The sequence below is a fragment of the Chinchilla lanigera genome, unplaced genomic scaffold (assembly GCF_000276665.1).
Source record: "Chinchilla lanigera isolate Chin_1 unplaced genomic scaffold, ChiLan1.0 scaffold00012, whole genome shotgun sequence".
Taxonomy (NCBI): domain Eukaryota; kingdom Metazoa; phylum Chordata; class Mammalia; order Rodentia; family Chinchillidae; genus Chinchilla; species Chinchilla lanigera.
This window is the reverse complement of record NW_004955413.1, coordinates 30,169,354-30,184,675: the sequence shown is the minus strand read 5'-3', so window position 1 is coordinate 30,184,675 and position 15,322 is coordinate 30,169,354. Positions and strand designations below refer to the sequence as shown.

The 15,322-nt window shown below is 65.4% G+C and overlaps 1 protein-coding gene across 2 annotated transcripts in view; it reads left to right on the top strand.

The window, feature by feature from the left end:
- The window catches only part of Wnt7b (wingless-type MMTV integration site family, member 7B), a gene marked incomplete in the record, with an annotated part of 39,509 nt that overhangs the window by 1,018 nt on the left and 23,169 nt on the right, over nucleotides 1–15,322 (top strand).

Genomic DNA, 15,322 nt, shown 5'->3' with positions numbered 1-15,322 from the left:
GCGCACCGGGCGGCGCGCGTGCAGACCCCGCAGCCGCCGCGGCCCCGCGTCTCTATCCATCACCCGGACGTGTTGAAATTACCTTGACAACTCGTCCGGCTGGCTCGGGATGGGCTGCGGGGCTGGCCCGGCTGCCTCGGGCTGGGTCCGGGGCCGAGCCCCCGCCCGCCCAAGATCCCCGGCCGGGCCCCCTCTCGCTGCGCTCCCCCTCGCGCGCACCCGGCGGGCCGCGCGCTGCTCGCTGCGGTAGCTGCTCCGAGTCGTATTTCCACATTCCTGAACCCAGCCGAGTCCTTACCTGTTGAGCTGCGATCTCCTTCAGACAGAATCTGTCTCGGCCTCCCTCGGTTGGGGGTGGAGGGGTGGTGTGACCCGGAGGGAATACGGTGCACCTCGCGGACGGCGCCCACTGCCCCAGCCTTCGCCCTTGTGGTAGCCACACCCCATCACCCCGTCCCGCTGTGCTCCTACTGTGTGCCTGGCGCACCCACGGGCCTTTGTGAGCAGACCCGCGGGGACTCATGGAAAGACAGGCTTCCCAGGCTGGTGGCGGACCCTTGCCCCTAGAATCAGCTCGTCCATCGCCCTTCGATCCCTCCTTGCCTCCGCTGTTTTACAGGTGGAGGAACCCAGGCCAAGGGTGGGCGGGGCAGGGCTGGAAGTCCGGTCCCGGTCTCAGTCCTACAGGCCTGGGCGGGCGCCTGCCCTGCTCCTGGTGGCTGTTTATTGTAGTCTGTGGGCAGGCTGTGTCCCTGCGTGTTTGTTTATGGAGGTGTGGGGCACCTGCGTCCAGCGGCAGGGGCTGGGGTGGGCCTGTCTTCCAGACACCTGGCACCCCGGGTGTCATCCCTGCTGCCTGGCTCCCCACGGAGGCCTTGGGCAGCTCCTGGCAAGCCCTGGTTTGGGGCTTTAGCTGTCCAGGCTTTAAGGCTTAGGAAACAGTGCAGGAGGCCAAGTCACTGACCATGGAGATCAGTGTCGGAGCTGGGCCCACTCTTCCTAACAACAAGATCTCAACAGGCTCCTGGGAGAGCAGCCCCTCTCCCACAGGCAGTGGAAAGAGCCCCCCACCCAAGCAGCAGGAGCTGAGGGTCAGGCAGCCTGGGCTCTGGCAGGGTGGGTCCCCAGGCGTGGAGGTCTGCGCCCCTTCCCGAGCTGCCTGCCCCCTTTATAAGTGGCATGGAGGCTCTGGCTACTCTCGACGGCATGGGACAGAAAGCAGGTGAGCCAGAGTGCAGCCCCAAGGCCAGCATAGGCCCCTCATCCCAGACTGTATGAGAGGGGCAGGCTCCTCTCCTAGAGGCCCTCGCCCTACCCAGGAACCTCAGAGGAGGTCCCTTCCCCCTGGTGAGTTCCTGCTGGTCCCTAAGGGAAGGGTAGGCAGAGAGGGGAGCCACCCAGCTGGCTCCTCCCAGAGGCCTGGCCCTGCTTTCTGTGTGTGCTATCTCAGGGGTATCAGGTAGGCAGGAGAGGACTGCGGGGCCCACCCTTCCCGGCCTGTCCTGGAGTGGCACCTGCTTACCTGTGCAGCCTTCCTTCCCATGGCTGGGAGGAGCAGAGCGTCCTGAGGCTTCTGCTCTGGTACAGTAGGGGCCTGGCAGGGGCAAGTGTCTCCATAAGCACCCGGACATCTGTCAAGCCTTTCTTACCTCAGTGACCAGGAGACCACTGCCCCACTGGCACCCCGGGACTGCTTCCGAATGCTATATCCCACCGTCTCAGAATCCCAGGAGTTGGGATTTTACGGGCATAAAGGTTCCAACCTCAGTTCAGAGATTGCGGGTGTTGAGGGCTTTCCGTGATCCCTGCTCCCCAAGCCCACCCCGGCGTGCTGCGTGTTTCTGCATGTTCAGGGAGGGCATGCGGCCCCCACCCCCACCTGCAAGTGCGCACTCCTCACCCAGCACCCTGCAGCTGTGCGAATCAGACGAATGGCCCTCGGGGCTCCATACCAGCAGAACCAGAAGTCGGCCCCTGGCCTGAGCAGATTTACCCTGGGTTCTGATGGTTGCAAAAGAGAATGGCTTTGTGGAGCCCAAGTTCCTACCTGGGGCGATTTTTGGATGGTGAGACCTCCAAGCCCCAGGCCTGGAAGAGGCCAAGGCAGCATAGGGAGCAGCTCTGCTGGAGTCTGGACCACTGAGGTCCCAGGACCAGCCCTGCCTGGGCCTTCACGGCCAGGAGGAGCCGAGGGGCTGGAGGACCTGGGACCAGAAGGGATGAAGATGGTGGTGGAGGAGGAGGAGCCTTCCTTCTGGACACTGGAAATGAGTCTCCATGACAGGCCTAAAGCCAGGAAATGTGCTCTCAGGAAGCCCTGCCACCGCAGAGCTCCCCTTTCTGGATGCCTAGCCTTGCCGCGCGACTCCCCTCCGGTCTGACAAGACTCAACCCTCCAGAGGGAGCTGGGCTCCAATCCCGTGCTTCTAGGCTTAAAGAAAAAACTATGGAAAAAGAAAGGATTCTTCAGCAAGTGACTTTCCGCTCCACAGCCGTCCCAAGCAAATCCTCAAGGGACAGCCCAAGCTGTGGGGTGGGGAAGCTTGAGTTGGGGCTCCCCACCGTGGGGAGAGGCCTCCTGTCCAGCGCCCCCCCCTTCCCCGGGAGGGCCCTGGGAAGCAGGACAGACAGCTGTAGCACCAGGCAGGGGTGGCCTGCTGCATCATGCGCTTCCACATCCAGGTCCCCTGCTCTAGTACACGCAGGAGGCCGTGCACACACACCTGCCCCCATGCTGCCACAGGCACACGCAGGCACATGCGTGCATGCCGCCGGCCACGCGCTGCTGAGCACAGCCAGGAAGAGCAGCATGTGCCTCTGTGAGGTTACCCCGGGGTGCCACCCCCAGGGGTGCGCTCCAGAGCCAGCTCAGAGCTGTAAGGCTCACTGAAGGTGGGGGTGAGCGCCTCCGGCCAAGGCAACTTGGGCAAACCCTGGGGGCGGCTCCCGCCTCGGGCTGAGCTCTCTGGTCAGCCTCCCCTTTAAAAAAACCCGCCCGCCGAGGAGGCGGATGTAGGGGCGGCCCGTCCAATGGCAGCTGCGCGCCTCGGGAGACTGGGAGACGTGAGCCAGCGCAGCGACAGAGCCGGTTCTCACCGACAGACGGACGGAGGGCCAGACAGCCGCCAAGGCGCGTCCGCCACCCCCAGCCCGGCCACAGCTCTCTTCTCCAGCCCCGGCGTCCGCTGCATCCCCAGATCCAGCGCGATGCACGGCCCTGGCGGTGGGGCCCGGGCGATGACTGTCCCCTGGCCCGCGAGTCCCGGCCCCTAGCGCCCAGCGCGGCCGCCCTACATCGGGGAGGGCCGTGGGGGCCCTCGGCCTCGGCTGGCGCGCGAGCCCTGTTGGAGGGGCCTGCCCAGCCCCCCAGGCGCGCGGCCCACCATGCTCCCGCTGTCGCCGCGCCGCGCGCTCCTCTCCGTCTATTGCCCGCAGATCTTTCTCCTCCTGTCCAGCGGCAGCTACCTGTGAGTGCCGCGGGCGGCGCGCAGGGTGGGCGGGTGTGACCCCTGGCCTTCAGTGCTGGCCTGGGGCGGGCAAGGAACTGGGCAGCGGGGCCCAGGGAGGGGCGTCGGGGGTCCCGCGCGTAAGAAAGCTGCTGGGGATCTTGGATTGCCGAAGTGCTGAGGTAGCGCACCCGGGGAACAGCTGCGGCAGGGAGAAGTCCAGCTGCGGGGTCAGAAAAAGGGTAGCCCGAGGGCATCCCACTACCCTCGCAGCCCAGGCTGTGTGCAAGGAGCGCGAGGGCCGGAGAGATCGCGGCAGAGTGGACAGTCCCCGCGCGTCCGGACGAGTTTGGACCAAAGGGGGCTCTCCCTGTGTCAACCGGAGAGGTGCGCGTGGGCGTGCACACTAGCGAGAGCCGATGCACGCCCCCGCTTCCCGCTGTGCGCAGGCACACAGCGCAGCCCGCGCCCCATCAGCAGCGCCCAGCCTGTACCCCGATGTGGCCGTGGCTTCTCGCGCCTTCCTGCCTGGCTGGGCAGCCTGACCTCTGCTCTGGCAGACTCCTCACCTGCAGGCGAGGAGGGCGCGCAGCGTGCCGTGCGAGAGCGGCGGCGGCGGCGGCGCGCCCAGGTGTCAGGGCGCAGGGAGCGCGCGGAGCTCGGGGGCGCGCTCGGGCATCAGGCGGGGCAGCGCCCACCAGCATACGGGAAGCTGGGGCGGCTCAGTCCGGCCCAGCGAGCAGAGGGGGCGCGTCCGCACAGCGGTGGCTTCGCCCGATTCCTAATAGGACGCATATGCTCTGGCCTCCGATTTAAAAAGAAGTTTGATTTATGGAACCGCTGTTTGGGGGAATTTAAGCTGGATGCTACTGATTAAACCTCAGCGCCAGCGCTCCCTCCCCCTCGCCTCCCCTCCCCCGCCCACTCCTTTACACGCGGGCCACGTCCGGGGTCGCCTAACGCGGCCGGAGAGGACAGCCGCCGCCTCCCGTTCCCGCGCCACCCTCTGCCGCGCTGCCGCGGACCTAATAAATCGCCGCGCCCCCACCCCCTTTTAATAAATACACAGCCCATTTCTCCTCCAGCTCCTAGGAAATTACTATCCTACCAGTTTTCCTTCTATAAATAGTCGCGCATCTTGAAACAAAAGTTTGCAACCGCAGCCAGATGCTGCGAGGCCCGCGGTTTCCCCGGCTGTGGGACATAATTACAAGGTCCGGGCAGAGCGAGCGCTCCAGGCCCGGCCCGGCGGGCAGCCCCGGGCTGAGGAGGCATCGCCTGGGGCGGGGTGGGGGTTAGCAAGCCGCCCCGGGGCAGGGAGCAGCGCCGGGTAAGCGCCGGCTGCTTCGTGGGGACTCAGGCTAAAAGAGTGACAGGCCAGGCGGTCCTGCTTCTGGTGTGCCTCCCCGAAATGGCAAAGGGGCCTTAGGACCCGGCTTCCGGTTCTTGGAGCTCAGAAAGCTTCCCTCTCCCCAGAATCCTGGCAGTGGGTCGCAAGCCTTGCTAGCGATCGGGCAGCTTGTCTGCCTGAGAAGTCATTTTTGGAGCGGCTGGCTGAGGTTTGGTGTGCCTGGGGAGGTGTGGGGTGCCAGGAGCCCTCCGAGGCCATTTCAGTAAGACTGGCCGGCGGGGGAGGGGCAGGGGGCTCGGGCAGGTAGGAGTGGGGTGCCCCGTGGCCCCTGAGGGGTGTCTGGCAGGTGGTAGCCAGGATAGCTACAGCCCCCAAGTTTTCCTTTGGGATGCCCCTTCCTGGCGTGTGGTGGCCACCATCTGTACCCACACAGGCTTGCTTCTGCCTGCACTGCCAGCTTTGTGGGCAGAAATTCTTTTAAGGGAACAGCTTTCTCCAGTGTTCCCGGGCCAGTACTAGGGTCCAATGTGTGTCTTGGGGGACAGTCAGGCAGCCTAGGGAATAGGAAGGCAGACCAGGAAGGCAGTGCCACGCCAGCCTGGTCTTCAGTCCCAGGCAGAAGAAAGTGTTGATGTCACCCTTCCCAAGGCCACCAACTCTGGCGTCCTGGAGCCAGAGGGTAGCATAGATGTCCCTGGCTTCCTTTCCCTTGCTGGGTGGCCGGTGTGTGAGGTGCCCAGTGGGCGCCAGGCCCAGGGAGTCACACTGAAAGCCTGCATGATGGGTGGGTGGTCTCTGACCCTGAGGGCACTTGGGGTGCCTGTGCCAGGGAGCCTGGAGAACCTGGCAAGGTGTGGGGGGGGTCCACGTGCACCGGCCTTCAGCCCTGCAGGAGCACCCAGAGGGCCAGCTGGCGAGACCGAGCTCCGTTCTGCTCCAGAGAACTTTCCAGAGGGCATCACATCGCTCCCATCAGACTGGCTGACAGCTGATCCGGCCCTTTCACCCGGGCTGCTCTCCCAGCTCCTGTGCCGGCCTGTGGTCCGCACGCAGCCGAGCCAGACCCAGGCCTGGGCCCCTGCCGCTGATCGGGTTGGACGGGTGTGCTGGCCTGGAAGGGCCCCGGGCCCCATCGGATGCCGAGGGTGGCCCAGCTGTGCATAGCGACCTGGGCCAGCACCCTGTCCCCATGCCTGAGGGTCAGAGCAGAGCTCTCAGGGCCGTCGGGTCAGTGGGGGACCAGAGGGGGCAGGTGGGGCCCCCTGCCACGAGGAGGACTGTGTTGCTGTGTCAGCTGGCGTGGGGGCCCGGCCTGGGCCCGGAGCCAGGCTCAGGCTGGGCCACTGTCCTGGGCAGGTCCCTTCCGGCCTTGGCGTCCTCTCCCAGATGTGGGGGCTGGCTGTGACACCCCCTGGGTCTTCCGGTGCAGCCTGTCATGGTGACCGCCTGCTCTGGGGAGCTGGGTGACTCACGGGTGACAGGGCGGTTACTCACCGACCACCTGGTGTGGGGGGCGGGGCGCCCACTGCGGCCCTGCCAAGGCGAGCCTCTTCCTGGCTCCTGCTGTGGCTTTGCTGGTGGTGGGGACCGTAGTCCCAGCAGCCCCTGGCGAGCGTGACCCTGGCAGGACAGTGTGCTGAATCAGGCCCATCTCCGGGGCTTTGGAGCTGGCGTGGGCAGGGCGGCCTCCGGCCTGGCATGGAGCAGGTCTTCGTCTGTCCGTCTCTCTGGACTGCCGTCTCCTCCTGGGTCACGCGGCATGGAGGTGCAGTCCCCACAGGCGCACCCGGCCCTTTTCCCCTGTGTGTTCACAGGCCGTGATGCTCCCCTAGTGGAATGGAGGCCCACGGAGTTTAGAACTGGGAAACCTTGTGACATCTTAAGCCCCGACAGCCCTCCCGGCTGGAGGTAGAAAAATGGAGCCTCTCTGATCACAGAGAGTGCCACAGCCCGTCGCCCTGTGACCAGTCGAGACAGAGGAGATGCTGTCCCCTCTCAGAAAGCCTAGGGCCCAGAGGTGACCAGGTCGGGTGTGCGTCCAGCCTCGCCTGTTACTGCCTGGCCTCATCTGGACCCAGCTGTCTCCTCTGAAGGGCGAGCCAGGTTCACAGCGAGTCGTTCTTCGGTGTTAGGAGCAGGGGGCTCACCACTGGCAACCCAGAGGGAGGCCCAGCAACTATATTTGTTCAGGAAGCAGAGACGAACTCCCTGGGGTATCTCCAAGGGCTTTCTGGAGGGAATGTCACCTAGCTAGGGTTTTGAAGGATGAATAGGAGTTGGTCAGACTAAATAAAAATATGAGATTCCTAGAGGAGAGAACAACATGACTGTCAACAATAGTCACCCAGGGGCTCCCCTCTGGGAGATCACGGCATGGTACTAAGGGGTGGATAGGATGCTGAGGGCTGGAGATGGGGCCTGAGGTCCCTGAGGCTCCTTAGATCCCCAGAGTCCAGGTCCAGCCTCCCAGCTCAGGGTCCCTGAAGGGCAGTTCTCCAGGGGTGGTGCCACCGGAAGGGTCCTGTGGTGGGTATGGGGGTCGAGCGGCCATCTGGGAGCCTGGGGCAGGGTGTGTGACACCATGCAAGGAGGTGATGTTGGAGGCACGCGTCGTGCCCGGTCTGTTGTCACATACTTCCCTGGGCTCTCTCGGGCCACCCTGGGCACCGGCCTGCAAAGTCCTGGCTCCCGTCCCTGCCCCTGCACCAGCCTCCGGGAGCAAGCGGGCCACAGGTGCACCTGCAGACACCCAGAACACTGCCAGGGTTTGGGTTGGGGATGCCGCCCCGGGAGACTCCAAGTGTGGTGGCAGGCGACGGCTGCGGTGCAGGGTGGGCAGTGTCCAGCGCGGGCTCCAGGCCTCTGCTCCTCTCCCAGTGGAGGGTGCAGCTCCAGTGGGCTTCCTGGAGCCTCTATCCTGCATGGCCCTGGGTCCGGCTCAGATAGGGCTCAGCTCCCTCCCAAGGGGACCGGAGGCGGGCGCCCTCCCTTGTCAGATGAAACCCCGGCCCAGGGCTCCCTCAGCCTGATGAAAGGGTCATTGTGTGGTGCGGGCCGCCCGCTGGCCAAGGACAAAACCGCCGTTTGTCCTCCCTCCTTGGCTTGGGGCTGGGGGCCTCCCCTCGGGCCGGCCGGTGGGGTGGGGGTGGGTACAGGTGTGCACCTCCTCCCTTCCCCTCTTGTCTCCTGCTCAGCTGCCGGCCCCCTCCCCTAGGTTCGCCCCCCACCAGGGCCATGGCTCCCTCTGCTGCGGATGCTGAGGCTGGGGCCAGCCTCTCAGTGGGCGGCCGGGCAGTGAGCTGCCTGGCCCCAGAGGCATACAAGGCAGATGCAAGAGGAGCGAGGCGGGGATGCGAGGCAGGACACTGCCCGGGCAAAGCCAGCACTCACGGGTCCTCGGGCAGAGCAGCCAGGGGTGCCGCTGGCCTTTGTTATAGACCTGGATGCTGAGGCCACCCCCCGCTGAGCAGAAGGAGCCCTGGCCATGGGCTGGGGCCGCTGAGGCACTGGGGACGTCACGAGGGCCAGCTGAGGCTGTGAGCGAGTGGAGGGTCTTGGGTCCTGCATCTAGGCAGGCACTGCAGCTGAGGGGGCACAGCCGGAAGCCAGGCTGAGGTCCAGATGGCTTGGAAGAGCAGGAGCCAGCATCCACTGGGGCGTCCCTCCTGAGACACCCAAGGACCTCCGGCATCTGCCAGGACCAGCGCCCATGGTGCCCAGTGGTCTTGTGCTCTGAAGCCCTGCTGCCCACACTGACCCTAACTCTCCGTGTGCTCGGCCTGGGTGCCTGGGCTGCCGTGGTGCAGAGCTGAAGCTCGGCCCTGAGAGTCCTGCAGGGCGAAAGCATTTGAAGAGGCCCCGTGAGCAGCAGTGCTGCAGCACGGTCTGCTCCCCTGAGCGGGACGCGGGCCTCGAGGGCCGCTGGGCAGTCTGCTTCTTCCCCGGCTGCCCGAGACGGCAGGTGTGGAGGGAGGGAGAAAGGTCAGAGCACCGGATCCACGGAGGCCGCAGTGCCAGCCCCCAGACTGGAACCCGGCCTGTCTGGTTCCGAGTCCGGGCAGCCTCCTGTGCGGCTTCGGGGTATGGATCCCGGCCTCCACTGGTCTCTGGTGCCTTCCCGGAGACACGACTGACCCAGCTGGTGACAGTCGCTGTGGACCCAAGCACGGGCTTTCTGGGTCTCCACTGCCTCTGAGTGTGTCTGTGAACCCAGGGATGCAGCTTTCTTGTGGTCTTCTGTTGGGGTCTCCTCCTAAGACAGGCTTGAGGGGGCAGAGGTAGCCCCCGGGCTAGCTTGCAACCTCTGTGGGGTCTGTGTGTGTCTGGGGAAGCTTTCATCCTCACCTTGGGGCTCCCTTCCCTTCTTGGGGCCTCAGTTCTCCATCTGGGCAGTGGGTCCTGATTTCCTCCCAGGCCCCAGTCTTCCCTACACAGCTCCGAGCTTGTCCTTGGGGTCTACCGCAAGAGCCTGTCCCATCTGGAATGGGCGCGGATGGCTTCCCAAGGCAGGTGTCCACCACTGCCCAGTGCCCCTCCTGACAGGTAGGAAGTGGGGGCTGGACAATTTCCCAGCATGGCTCAGGTCTTCCTGGGGTGATGTCACCGCTGGCAGGGAGCACTGGGAATTTCCAGGTACTGCTGAACCCCCCTCCAAGGAGCCACAGTGTCACCCTGGCCCTCCGTCATCTCCGCCTGCCAGGCTCCCCCGCGCCCCATGGGCAGAAGTGCTGGCATTACGGCCCCGCAGGGCTGGCCTTGCTGCCGAGGTCAGGCATGCCCGGCCTCCCCAGGTGACCTTACTCAGGCCTGTGACACAGGCCAAGGGACCCCAAGAGCGTCCAGGGACAGTGCCTGGGTGCAGAGCCAGGAGCCCAGGGCTGGGTAGGCAGGCGGCAAGGGGAGAGCTTGGGGCGGGGTCAGCAGCTCTGTCCCCCCACACCTGCATAGTTCAGTGTCCAGGGATCCGGGGGGTGGGGGGCCCCAGGGGCACAGCCCCTTGAAATGGCCAGGCTGGGCTGCCTGTCCTCCCTCTGCACCTTCCTGCTGGGTGCAGCTCCTGGAAGGTGGGAGGGACCCCTGGCTGTCCCCACACTGCCACCTTCGTTTCCTCCTGGCATCTCCAAGAGCTGGCTGTGTGTGGACTGGGATGCGTCTGTCCGAGGTCCCTCAGGGTCCGTCCCGCGGGAGGCAGTGTTGGAGGTGCTGGGATGCTTTGCCCTGCGGTGACCAGCGGCGAGGGCTGGCTGTGAGCCCGGCTGGCCCCGCTTCCCTTGCTGTCCGTCCATGGTGGAGTCCCAAGGCGGGTGAGGACCCGGAAACGGGAAAGAACGCTTGACCTGCCCCTGCTTTGGGCTCTGATACCAGACCACTGCCAGGCTGCTTGTGACCTGGACGCAGTGCGGCCCGATAAGCTGATGAGGGGTGGTGAGCACTCCGTCACCACAGGCATCCAAGCCGAGGCCGTCGGCTGGGGAGCCCAGGCTGGGGGACGCAGAGCTGGGCAAGCACAGACAAGGAGTGCCCTAGCCCGGGCCCCTGTTACTCTGGGTGCCGAGTAGCCCAAGGCCGCACTCTCTGGCTCCAGCACCGTCTGTCCCTGGCAGGGTGGAGGTCTCTCAGGACCACATCCAGAGTGGCCAGGAAGCCACCGAGTGCCCAGGCTCCCAACCTGGCCCTGGGCCTTTGGGCCCTGCCGGCTCCTCCCACCTGTTCCGTCTGCTGCCTGCCCATCCATCTGTCCCCAGGGCTCAGGCTGGCATCCTGGCCACGTGGGTCTGTAGGATGCCCCTGCATCCCTGGATCTGGCACACTGGGGCCAAGGCAGGGCAGAAGGCTATCTTCGCTGCCTAGCCCTGGCCAGCCGTGTGGCACGGTGCTTGGCATCTCTGAGGTCGCTGTCCTCATCTGTACCATGGGAAGCAACAGGAACGGTCGGGGCAAGGGCTGGCCATGGGCAGGACAGCCGCAGGAGCCCAGCACACGTCGGGGTGGGAGGGCAGAATGGAGGAGCGGCCCTGGTGGGCTTCCTGCAAAGGAGCACAAGGCTGGACCTGCAGCTTGCAGGTGCCCCCAGGAAGGGCGGAGATCTAGTCCCCTGGACAGAACTGGGGTGCGCCATGACAGGGCCCGTGTTAGAGGACTGGGTGCTTCTGAGGTCAGAGGTCAGTGTCCTGAGGTTGGGGGTCATCAAAATGTGGTGAGGCTCTGCTTCCACCTCAAGCCCAACCCAGAGCCCTGCTCGCCGCCTGCTTTCTCCCCAGTGGGGTCTCGGTGCCAGGCCAGGAATGCGGGCTATGCGGGGGAGGCTGGGAGGGCCGCTGCTCCGCTGTCCTCCCGGAATGCTCTGGGCAGGGAGCTGAGCAGGGCAGTGGCCGAGGAGAGTGCAGCAGGCAGGACACATGCGAGGGCGCTGGCGGCCACGCTGCCCACCTCACAGCTGGGCAAGCCGAGCCCAGGGAGGCCAGCAAGCGTCCGCACTGGTCAGAGCCGGAAGCTGGGACCCCACAGCCTCCGAGGGCAGCCTGAGCCCTCGCCGTACAGGTGGGAAACTGAGGCCGGGGCGGGGCAGGGAGGGGTGATTCCCTAGTGGGCCCTGGGGTGTCAGCCGGTTGCCTGTTCCCTGAGCAGCCCCTGTGGGCTTGGTTTGGGGTTGGGGGCTGGATGGGGAGACCCATGGCGACACCTTTGGCTGTGCCTCTCCTTGGGTGCCGGCTGTGTGCGGGAGCATGGGACAGTCGGGTGGCCGGGGCAGGCTGCAGCCAGCCCCTTCCTCCCTCCCACCCCAGAGCCTCACCTGTCCAGGCAGAAGAAGGGTGAGCCCTTTGCTGATGGTCCCCTCGCTCAGTGCAGAAACAGGGCAGGGTGGCCCTGGGGTGCAGGGCGTCCCACAGAGCCACAGGAAAGGGGAAACGAGCGGATTCGGGCAGGACCAGAACAGGGACAGGTGGCCCCAGGGCTCTTGGTGAGCAGCTCTGTGCGTAGACGTGGCTGTAGGGATTCTGCTGGGCCCCGCTTTGCCCTGGGAGGTGCCCTTGACAGCCTCCTCTGGCCAGAGCGGCAGTGAACGGCCAGCATGGGACCTCTGAGGGCAGCGGCAGCCCGCAGTGGGCGGCATAGGGCGACTGGGGGAGGCATTCCTGTCCGCATTTGATAGACAAGGGCACCGAGGCCCAGGACCCTGCTGTCCCCAGAGCCAGACGGGCACCCCCCCAACAAGCCTGTTGGTGGCTGGAAGCCTCCTGCCCCCTGCCCGCCTGAGGGAGGGGCACAGGACGCCCGGTGGGCAAGCGGGCCAGACGCCACCTTCCCAGGTATTTTCGGAGTTACTTCCTGGGCGAGGGGACCCAGGCCCTCCTCCCTGGCTGATCACAGATAATTAGAACATTCTTCAAATATTTTGCTGGAGGATGCCCGAGAAGGAAGACTTACCGAGTGCCCGGGGGCAGGAGCATGGGCCAGAGGAGCTGGGGCAGTGGGCAGCCAGCGGGGCAGGGCAGGGCCCAGGGGAGGCTCTGCTGGGCTGTCCCCCTCGTAGGACCACTGTTTTCCCCTGGCTGGAGACGGGGATCCAGGTCCGAGGCCGTTCACGAGGCCACGAAGGGTGCTGGGCAATGTTGGGGTTCCCTGCCCCAGGGCATCACAGCTGGTAAGCATTGCCAACTGTGCCCCAGTGTCCTTTGGATGGGACCAAGGGGCCACACAGAGTCCTGGAACCCCAAGAACTGGATAGTAGTGGCCTTTGGGGAGGGGTGTCTGCAGTGGAGAGGCCCGGCCTGAGAACGGGGCAGAGGCAGAGTCCTGGGGTGGTGGGTGCGAGGGGGTGATGAGGGGGTGTTCATGACACAGCCCCCTAGGAGTGACCCAGGCTGGGCTGCAGGGCCTGGGCAGGGCTTGGGCTGACAGCTGCCTCCAGGAGAGGGGGACAGGGCAGGGGTGGGCACCGGGGGGGGCAGGCAGCCCAGAGGCCTGGTGATCTTCCCAAGGGGTAGCCCGCTGCCTATGTGTGGGGGACAGTGCATGTCCCTGGTGCCCCTCCTGCTCTGTGGCTCGAGGGGGGGGTAGGGGAGAGACGAGCATGGGGGCATGAAGGTGGGTCTGATGCAGCACAGAAAAGCACCCCGTCAGCTCCCCTCCACCATGGCGGCCTGGGCACCGTTTGGCCACCACAATAAAACTAGGACGAGGGGCTTAGCTGTGACGGGTAGGCGGGGCTGTCCCAGCTCCTTCTGCCACTGCCCAGGGACAGAGCACCAGTGGCCCAGAGGCCTGGCTTTGGGCTCCTGGTCGCCCACCGGGCCGCCCTGGGTGGGCTTGGCACCATGAGCTTGGTGCTGGTGAGCCAGGAGGGATCTGGATCAGCCTCTTCCTAGCTGTGAGGCCTCGGGCTTGACTCTTAACCTCCCTGTGCCTCAGTTTCTTCCTCTGTAAAATGGGAGTGAGCACAGCCCATTGCGTCATGGCGCTGTTGGCAGGGGGATGTTTTGGAGGCGTCCCCGTTACACCTGGGGACGTGTAATGCCCGCAGCCACCCTTTACCCTCTGGGTCTCAACCTGGGGGCCGGGCGGGACCTGTGCTCCCTGGACCCAGGCGGGCCAGCTGCACCGAAGCCACAGTCCTGAAGCCAGCTGGTGCCCGGTGCTGGCGGGTGTGTCGCTGACCCAGTGGGCTCAGACCAGCGTCTCCATTCCCAAGAGAAACACACGCACGCAATGCCCGCCGCACATGCGTGTCTGCACGCACCAGCTGTGCACTGGACGGGCCCCGGGGCTGCACCTTCCTCTAGGGCAGCACCCCAGTCCCCGCGAGGCCCAGCCTGGGGCCCCTGGGGGGTGTCCTCCTCCCAGCTCAGGAGAGGCACGGGGTGAGCTCTCACTCCCCAGGCAGGGCTGGGTCTAGAGCCATCTGTCTTCTCCTGACCCTACAGCGGGCACCCTACTCCGGACCCTGCTGACCTTCAGCGTGCACCCTGGGGAGCAGTGTGGGGTGGCCTCAGCACCTCCTGTGTGATGGCCTGGGCCCTGGTCCCCTCCGTGCTCCTGTCTCACAGCTCGGGGACCAAGTGCAGCAGCAATGACAACCAGTTCCTAATTCCGCCAGCACAGGAAGCCGAGGCCCAGCGAGGGTCGGCCGCCTGCCCAGGAACGCGGGAACTCGGGCAGGAGCAGAGGTGGAGCCCAAGCTCCTGCCAGCCTGTCAGCACTTTGTCACCGGCCCTGCCCCGTGACACACCTCATCCCTGACCCTCAGACACGGCGGGGGTGGCAGGGTGTGGCCCCTTGTAAGGACGGCCCGCCTCCTGTTGGTCCCCAGGAGGGAGAGAGAGGCCTTTGGGGTGGGCTCCCAGGCTCCTGGAGACATTGATCTCCGCCTTTCAGCACTCCAGTCCCCAGATACGCCCTGGCTCTCAGCAGCAGGGACCACATGTTATTTCCTGCACCCCAGGGGTCACCGTATGCTGCGCCCCAGGGGTCACTGTATGCTGCACCCCAGGGGTCACTGTATGCTGCGCCCCAGGGGTCACTGTATGCTGCACCCCAGGGGTCACTGTGTGCTGCGCCCCAGGGGTCACTGTATGCTGTGCCCCAGGTGTCACTGTCAGATGACGAATGAATGAGTGATGGAACCCTCTCTGAACTGGCGGTTACGCCCCCGCCCTGGCACAGGACAGGACCTCTCCTCGGACCCCTTTTTGAGGCCCTGGGCCAGGCCGGGAGGAGGAAGGTGTCCGGACGCGCGGCGGCCCTCTCCTGTGGCGTCTTGCCTGAGTCCCGGGGCCCCTGTGCAGCACAAGGGACAAGCCCAGAGCAGAACTTTCCACAGAAAAAGCCAGCAGCCCACGCCCCGCCCAGCGTCTCCAGGCTCACAGGTGACGTGGCCCCGGTCTCCCTGCCGGGGCCCTGCTGAGGTGGCCCTCCGCGCAGTCCCTGCCGGAACGCGGGAGCATCGCCCTGAGGGTCTCAGTGCGGCAGGGGCAGCGGGCAGGTGTGGGGCGGCTCGGACACCGCCAGGAAGGAAGGAAGGAGGGAAGGAAGGAAGGAACTACCGCAAGGATTTGGATTCAAGCGCATTTGAGGATAAAGAGTGGATGCCCACCTATAATCCCAGCACTCTGGGAAGCTGAGGCAGGAGGAGTATAAATTTCGGTCCAGCTTAGGCAATTTTGTGAGACCCTATCTCAAAATTTAAACATGGAAAGAGAAGGTCTGGGGACGCGGCTCAGTGTGAAGGCCTCGGTTCAGAAAGAACAGAAAACAAAGTAAGCGGGCCTAGTGCCTGCTCGGGCTGTCTCTGTGCTCATCGGCCCCCGCCCCCCCGGGCGCCCGACTCCACCCCGTGACCCCGGACTTGAAGGTTAGGGTGCAGGGAGGCCCCCGTGGGCTCAAAGACGGAGCACTATGTCGTGAGTGGAAAAACCTACACAAAGGGAGACAGCGCGGAAGGATTTCCGAATTCCGGCCGTATCTGATGGTGCGCTGCTCCCTGCTGCCCTTCCTCCCCTCTGCCCACGGGCTGGCTCCTGGGGGT